Source organism: Corapipo altera, unplaced genomic scaffold (genome assembly GCF_003945725.1).
Source record: "Corapipo altera isolate COAL_440 unplaced genomic scaffold, ASM394572v1 44, whole genome shotgun sequence".
Taxonomy (NCBI): domain Eukaryota; kingdom Metazoa; phylum Chordata; class Aves; order Passeriformes; family Pipridae; genus Corapipo; species Corapipo altera.
The window spans coordinates 11859951-11868179 of NW_020884880.1; the positions used below are offsets into that span (position 1 = coordinate 11859951).

Sequence of the window (8229 nt, forward strand, 5' to 3'; positions counted from 1 at the left end):
AACGCTTAAGACTATGCATGACTGTCAATACACAATGGACTGTCCACATCTTCAGCAGAAGGCTTGGATACAGATCAAGCATAGAAAGTCACTCCTGTTTTCAACTTGTGCAATAAGTTGTTTCTTCATTTCAAGCCAATATAAACTGTCTCCAGCCCTTCTTAGGTTTGTGACCCCCTAGATGACTTTCCTCACTCTTCAAGTATTCCTCTATAATACTATGGAGATGGTCATAAATGGGGATGGTTCAATGGCTTAGAAAGAAATCCCAACAAGTCCAAAAACACCTCCATCTGAAGTCTTGTGGGCAAGCAATACACTACCAGTGCATCCTACTGCTGGCAGCCTTATTTGTCACCTGAAAGACCTGCTCCAGAGCTGCAGTCCAGCTCACTGTCTATGCTGTGTCCCCACAAAAACATAGGTTTTGTTGTCTGAGAGAGAACAGGTAAGCATGCAGTTTAGGTCCAAATTTTGCTTCACAGCACTCTTGTTACATACTATAGAGAGTACATTTGCAACAGTAAATCTCTCTCTGGTTATATTCAAACTGCACATCATGTACTTGTCAATTTAAGAAGTAGTATTTTCCAGTTCATTTAGGTGAGCACGAAGAACGTGTTACACCAAGTTAAAGATAATGTTTGTTCATGAATAGGCATGAAACTTTTCACACTCAGGGATTAAAGCCAAAGCTGCTTTTCTGTTTGAATGTATCAGCACTTTGTTCCTGTTACCACCTAAACCACCAGACTCCAGTTTTGACAGTTTTATCACTAAGAACTCCTCAGCACCTCTGGCTGGGATGCATTTTGTGCTTTCCATCATCATGTACAGTAACTGTGTCTTTGTTAAGAAATGCCTTCAGCTCCTCACCCTCTTTATTAAGATCTGGTCCCCACAAATACGTGGCATCTTCATAGCCTTGCTTGGCAATTGATGGTTCAAACAGCCACATAAGACACAAACTTCCTCACATAATCCTCTGTTCTCAGAGGCTTTGCATCACCTCTCTGCATGCCAGATCCCCAACCATCATGCTTTCTCCCTGCCTTCATGCCATCCCAGCTTCTCACCCACTTGTTTTGGTTGAACAAGACCCTATCATCCTTTACTTTATATCTAGCAATTATATCCAAAGCTGCTCAGAGCCCCTACTCATTGCCTGTTGTCCCCCAGTTCTGTCATTGAGGATACTTGTGCAACAGTGGTATAGTCCTTACCCTTAGAAAAACTCCTAGATTGGGCCAAATAGATACACAAATACTCTCTCCAAAACCAGTTCTGTTGGATGCATCACAGCCTAACTGCATCTCCCAAACTCTGATACTCAAAGCACTCAAAAAATTTTAGCTGCATGCCTTTCTCCACAGCACATCCTTCATGTGTTTGTTCTTCTATATATAACTTTTACTCCCTATTTGATCAAAATATTTGCATAATTAAAAAAAAACCAACCTCCCCAAGTAGAATGGCAAATCCACTTTTGGATTTCCCCACTTTTTCAGCGGTTCACAGTACTAACCTTACTTAGCTCCCAAATATTTTACTTTGTCTATACAGCATGAGTCATGAAAAGTTTCCCTACGCTTGTGAACACATCCTTTAATTCTTTGTCCCTTTTCCTCGAGAGAATACAGTGCCTTGGACAAGACGGATATTTTGCTGCAACGCTCATTGCTCAAAAGGAATTCCCCAAGCTGGCAGGGCTGACATTCTTTGCCCAAAGCTGCACACAGGTATTCCTCCCCCCCCGCATGCAACCACTCTGTGGTGTAATTAAATCTTACCTCAAAAAAAAGCAGACATATTAGCATCTGCAGTGAATTACTTTTTGGCTATACAAAATCTATGTTCAAAAAAATCCCTTCTGTATACCATGCACTTGAAAAAAATTCATAAACGTCAAAATATAAAGCTATAGTTTTTACATCCATATATGTGTGTTTATACGTATATATTTAGATAATCATATATCATTCAACTTTTTTCCACCCCAAAATAACAGTTTATGTAGCAGAATAAATAGCATCAATTTGGCAAAACATGATCCAATGGCAAGTTGGATGTTTTTTATTCTTAGTACAGGGAAATAATTTCAGTCTGGAAACTATAAAATCCATTTGTAGTTCAAAGTGTTTTATTAGGTTTCTTTTCACATTCAATAACTTTGAATGCAACTGACAACATTTCATTGGAAGTTTTACATAGCTAGCAATACTTCCACTTATTGTCTTCTACACTGAAACAGTGACTGTCACCAGTATATCTGTCTTAGTGAGCTTAATAGAATCATAGAATCGTTTATGTTAAAAAAGACCTTTAAGATCACCATGTCCAACTGTTAACTCAGCACCGCCAAGTCCATCACAACCATGTCCCTAAGCACCACATTTACATGTCTTGGCAACTCAACCACTTCCCTGGACAGCTTGTTCCAATGCCTGACAACCTTTCAAGTGAAGAATTTTTTCCTCATATCCAATCTAAATCTCCCTTAGCACAACTTGAGGCCATTTCCTCTTGTCCTATCACTTGTTACTTGGGAGAAGAGACTGACCCCACCTCACTACAGCCTCCTTTCAGGCAGAGAGCAAATGTGGTTATATAAAACTCATCATTTTAACATTACCCTATAAATAAGATCCCAATTTAACATGATTTGAACACAAAGACTTCAAAATACCGAGACCAAAATCAACATGGGCCTGCAAAACAAGCTTTCCATGCTTTCACTAGCCTTCATGCTGCTTACTGTACATAGCAAGAGGTCCATATAATGCTGAAGGAAGTGTTTCAGCACTAAATGCTGTGAACCTAAGCTCTAAGCTACACTGCCCACATGCCCTTCCTTCATTTACATCCAACTGCTAAAAGTTGCTTTTACATCTTCCCATTTTGTTTCCTTGATCCCAATTATATTTAACACCAAAATTTAAACAATATGTGAACCAATCCAGAACTGAATGCTCACCATTAAGCCAAGAACATACAATTTGAGTAATGAAATATTTTAAAGATAGAATTCAATTTTCATTGTATTTTTATTCTTGCTTCTTAATCAAACCCACATGGTATGCATTGTGCTTAATGAAAATACAAGATTAATATTTCAACAAACCAGCCAGTACATAAACCCACAACCGAGCATAAATTGAAGAGGTTATTTTAAAATATTTCTGAAAAAGCCTTGGATGAAAGAAGCACCCTCCCGCAGGCTTGAGCCTGTTTTCTCTTCCAGGAGTGATCCAGAGAGCAGCTCTTCTTGACCACTGAGCTTTGCCTCCGTGCACTATTCCATACCTTTCAGTTCCATTTTGGATTTGACTGGCAGAGAACACATCAGGTTGGAAATCAAAGTTGCTGTCATCCATTTATTTCCTTATGATGCTGCTTCTGAAACTTTCACCTTGGAGTCCTTCTTTAGGACTCTACTGATCGTTTACTGTGTAAGGGTTTAACACAGCTCCACTTTCATGGCAGTGTTCTATAGTGTCTCCTGTTTCTCTCTAAAGAGAGAGTTAATTATAGTTTCTTTGCCAACAATTGTTTGAGTACTGCAAGTCCTCATTCTTTTAGCTAACATATTTGAACTAATGGATTTATATGATATAAGCCATAAGAATGCAGAATTTGAAATCTACTTTTATTTTCAAATTAATGCACAACATAAATTTTAGCCCCATGTTATGCAATTATAGTATTTTATTAACATCATGTTTCAGGTACTTATTAAAGTATCTCAAGAGGCAAAAGTTCCTCTCATACAGTATAATTATACATAAAGCTCCCAAATTAGCTTGGTCAATGTACAGTCCAGCAGTTTAACATCTTGAAAAGTCCTTACCAAGTCATGGTCACATGGACATCAAACTTCACAGCAGAATCTAAATCTTGCTCCTTTGGCAACTTCTACAGCCTCTTCCACCCTCCACCCTCTGCCTTGTCCTCTCCCACTTTTTGCTTCTCTTCCCAGATATATCTACATTTCCTTCTTCCTCCTGGTCCCTCAAGCCATACCTGCAGGAGAGTGCAGTATGTCACAAAGCAGCAGCAAAGCAAACACTCTCTAGCATATTTGCTCTTCAAGGCAAGGACTAAAAGAGTTTAACAGCTAGTGTGAAGTGCACCTTTTCTCCAAGGCTTGCTCTACACTATCAGCTTCTTGCCTTAATGGCTGTGTGGGGGATACAGTGATGCAACTCCCTGAAGACTAAACACAGGTGACCTTGAAAAGGAGTCAGTGCAGCCAAGCAGATATTCCTTATTATTTGAAGCCTCCATACCTATCTGACACTACTTGGCAGCTCCTTTCATCTTCAACTGTAGCAAATCCTCACCTCATCCACATTTCTGCCCTGGCAAGGTCCTTTCCTCTGTACAAAAGTGTGGTTTGTCATGCCCTTCCATGATTTCCTCCCCCTCAGAACAGCTCCTTTTCCCTGGTGAAGGGGAAAGGAGCAAGTCTCACTGGCACTTGGTTAAGAGCTGCCATCACACTAGGAATATCTCATCGGCCTATTGACATCACTGCACTGGGAAAGCCTTATGCAAAAGAAATCTCTGAGCTTCAGTTGCTTCCTCAGGCCCAGCCATAACTGAATAGCAAAATCCACTACTTGTAAGCAATTAAGAGTCATCAGGAAAGTGATAATTCCTCTGCATTAAACACATATTTAATCCTGTACTTTATTAGTTATGAAGGTTAAATCATGAACATACTTCTGATGGGATTCAATTTTTTTTTAAACACTTAAGCCTCAACTCAATCTAAATAACACACAAGTCAAAGGTGATCGCTACATGCTTTACATTACATTTATTCAGATGAATATTGACCTTCTGTAACCCTTCTCCCCCCCCCCCCTTTTTTTATGAAAGGATTACTCATGTGACAATAAGCAGCAATGGAAGAAACTGTGAAATAGGAAAAAGAAGCAAAAGTAAAATAGCTTACTGTGTATAAAGTGAGGAAAAGAATTACAGAATCACAGAATGGTTGAGGTTGGAAGGGAACTCTAGAGGTCATCTGGTCCAACCCCATGCTCAAGAAGGGCCACCTAGAGCATGCTGCCCATGATTCTACCCAGACAGCTTTTAGATATCTTCAAGTATGGAGACTTTATAACCTTCCTGGGCAACCTGTGTAAGTGCTCGGTCACCATCACAGTGAAGAAGTGCTCCCTGATGTTCAGACAGAGCCTCCTGTGTTTCAGTTTGTGAAAAAAGACACTAAAGGATGACAGTTGATTGCTGTATCTATATACATTTCCACAAACAAAGACCATCCTTTCTCTGCCTCTTGCAAGGAAGCAGCACCTGAAGAAACTGTTACAGTCAGCCACAATTTGGGGATGTGCTAATGGGAGCTGGGAGTCACTATAGCAAAAATGATAGCACTCACTGCAACTGAACTTACTTGACTATATATATAAATTTAGACACATTCAAGTCACCCAGCTGCCAAAATGCAGAGTATTAAATAGTTTCTGCTTGCCTCAACAGGACTACTCACACCAGTTAAATACGCTACTGCCATTAGTTTGAGTCTCCCATACTGTCAATGATATTTTCACAACTAGTGCTACTGCAAGTTACTACAAAACACATTTAATATTTTACTGTGCAAGTGGGTCAATATTCAGCATCAAGACTTACTTTTAAAAAGAAGAGAAATTCATCCTTTTACTACAGCTGAAGAACATTCATAGGAACTCTGCAAGAGACAAAGTGTTGGTGCAAGAATGTGGTTTACAAAACTTGAAAGGTAAGAGCCATCAGACAGGGTAAAAACTGTCATTGCACAAAAAGGCAGTGCAACTGAACTCAAAATAAAGTGGCAATCATTCACCAATAGTCTAATGCTGTTTTTTCATAAGGCTCGGGATTTTGTATGCTCATTTCAGAAAGTTAATATATACGTATATATAATTCAGCAAGTAATTACTTTTATGTTGGCTATATGAAGCCAAGTTTCAGCTCCCTCATTCTGCAGCTAATTAGGATGAGTTTTCAGCACACCACCTCTAATATCTTAAATATAGACTCAACTGCTCTGACCTATCTTCAATAGTATTAGCATTAGTATTCCAAAAAATAAATCCTGGTTACAGCAGAGATTATTTGCAGAGCACAGTAAGCACAATGGGCACCTGGCTGAGTTCCTACCTTGTCTGCTACACAATGCAAGAAAATAACCTTATTTGAATGGCATTTGTCAAGTTTTTGTAATTTTTACTTCCCTCCCAAAATAAAATAAAAAATAAATTTGGGATTGCTTAGCAGTTCACTTCCTGTCCTACAAATCCACTTACTTAATGGCACAATGTTCTGTTTGTACCAGGACCAGGTTTGCCTCCTCTGTCTCCAAGTACACTGGCATGGTGTCATTAACGCACCTCAAATACTGCAACTCTACTTCTACCCCTTGTGTGTTGGTAACTTGGGTATCCCATAAAACATTTCTATCCTGCTGCCCAAAGATTTTGGGAAAAGACCATCGCTACCACCAGAAACAAAACAAACAAGACTCCAGAAGTTGCTGCTCTGGGTGGGCTTTTGGGGCACTTCACTTTACGTGGTTCCAGAGAAGTTTCCTGAATATAACGGCCCAGGCAGCAGATAAATATAAATATTCCAGGGCTTTTGGTAGTCAGTTCGTGACTTCCAATATTTTATTTGTATTTCCTGAAACTCTGTGGTCTATTTACAAGTTGTTTATCACACAGCTGCTAGAAGTCAGTAAGTCTACCTCTGTTTCTAGTAAAACAGAACAAGTCAGTTCCACGACAATAGATGTGAAAGGCTTGTCCTTTTCAACTCTTTTAACACCATTTTTTTGTAAAAGAGCTAGATTTTTGCTTAAAACTTCAGCTCAAAATCCAATCTCTGGAAGATAAAGAGAGCACATTCCTCAGCTCTATCAGGTCCAGTGCCATTCTGAGACTAACCAGTTAAAGGCTGTGTAACTTGCCTACAGTCTGTATTCCCTGAGCTCCTAGTTATCCTCCCACCACAAATTAAAAAAAAAACAACAAAAAGCATCAACACTTCAACTTGCACACTCACCCATCATCCGGTAGTGCAAGACATACCTAAATGTTGGCAATTAAGGAGAGCCCAACCTGGCAGAAACAAAAAGGCATGGGATAATACCTTTTATATTTTAAAATTCTAAAACGTCTCTTTTAAAATTCTGAATTCGAACTTCAGCACCTCTATCCAGATTTCAAGCACCTACATACAGCTAAATCAATACAAGGGAGTCTGGGCCATGCTCAGATCCCTTCAGTTTCAACCTTCAGAGTACTTTACAGCAAACTCCTTTATTCTTCTCCAGTTTGCAGAACAATAAATAGGTTGGTATAATTTCCTCTGCCTCTGCCCCTTCAAATAACAGACTTGTACTATTTTGGAAGTTCTTGTAATTTACTCAGCATGCTCATTTGCCACTCTTCCAATGAGGAAAGGACTGTAATTGGAATAGACACTCTGAAGTGTCAAAAAGCACTAAAAAATAAAGCAGCAGTTTAGAGTACGTCTCCAGTGATGCACTGGAAGGGAAGCAGACAATGCCAATGAGTCATTGGAAAATAACGTGTATAAATGCATTTATAGTTTGGCATTCAGACTTTATATTAAATAGCATCTCCAGTTCTTTCTCTGTTTCCAATTCCTGCATCATCTTAATCAAAAACTACTGTTAATAGGTTAGCCAAAACTTTATCTCCCATTCAAGGCCCCAAGCACTGCCACATACCTCAAGCTTGCTTCGTGAGTCTTACACTGCAAAGAAATGAGAAAGTTCAAATGCCAGGGTACTATCAGATCCCACACACTTCAGTGTAAGAATAAAGCACAAAATTGGAAGTGTTAAGATCTTTTTTACTCTTATCTGAAGGCCACATGATTTCCTGTATCAAAGCAGAAGTGTCACCAAAAGGTCACTATTCAAGTATTACTTGTAGGACAGGAGGTACAACATGCTGCAGACGTGTGGCAAGCACAAGTGAGGGCTACCAAGAGGCCAAGCAATATTCACTCACCTTGCCTTTACAACTGGTCAGCCTGATTACCAGGAAACTAAAGCAGGCAGAGTATCAGTTCCAGCTGTAACATTTTAAAGAGAAAGCAAAATGAACTCTTCATTTCCACCACAGCTGGACTCAGGTTTGCCATCTGCCATCACACCCAATCCACTGCAAGCGACTTCAGTATTCTGTCCCCCTA

At 39.5% G+C, this 8229-nt stretch overlaps 1 long non-coding RNA gene across 1 annotated transcript; it reads right to left on the reverse strand.

The window, feature by feature from the left end:
• Positions 1-3025: 3025 nt before the first annotated feature.
• LOC113945374 lies at positions 3026-8223 on the reverse strand. Its single transcript, XR_003527064.1, has 2 exons — positions 3848-8223; positions 3026-3327 (listed from the first exon to the last, which is right to left on the reverse strand). It is a non-coding gene; the product is annotated as an uncharacterized LOC113945374 (long non-coding RNA).
• Between the last annotated feature and the right edge of the window lie 6 nt (positions 8224-8229).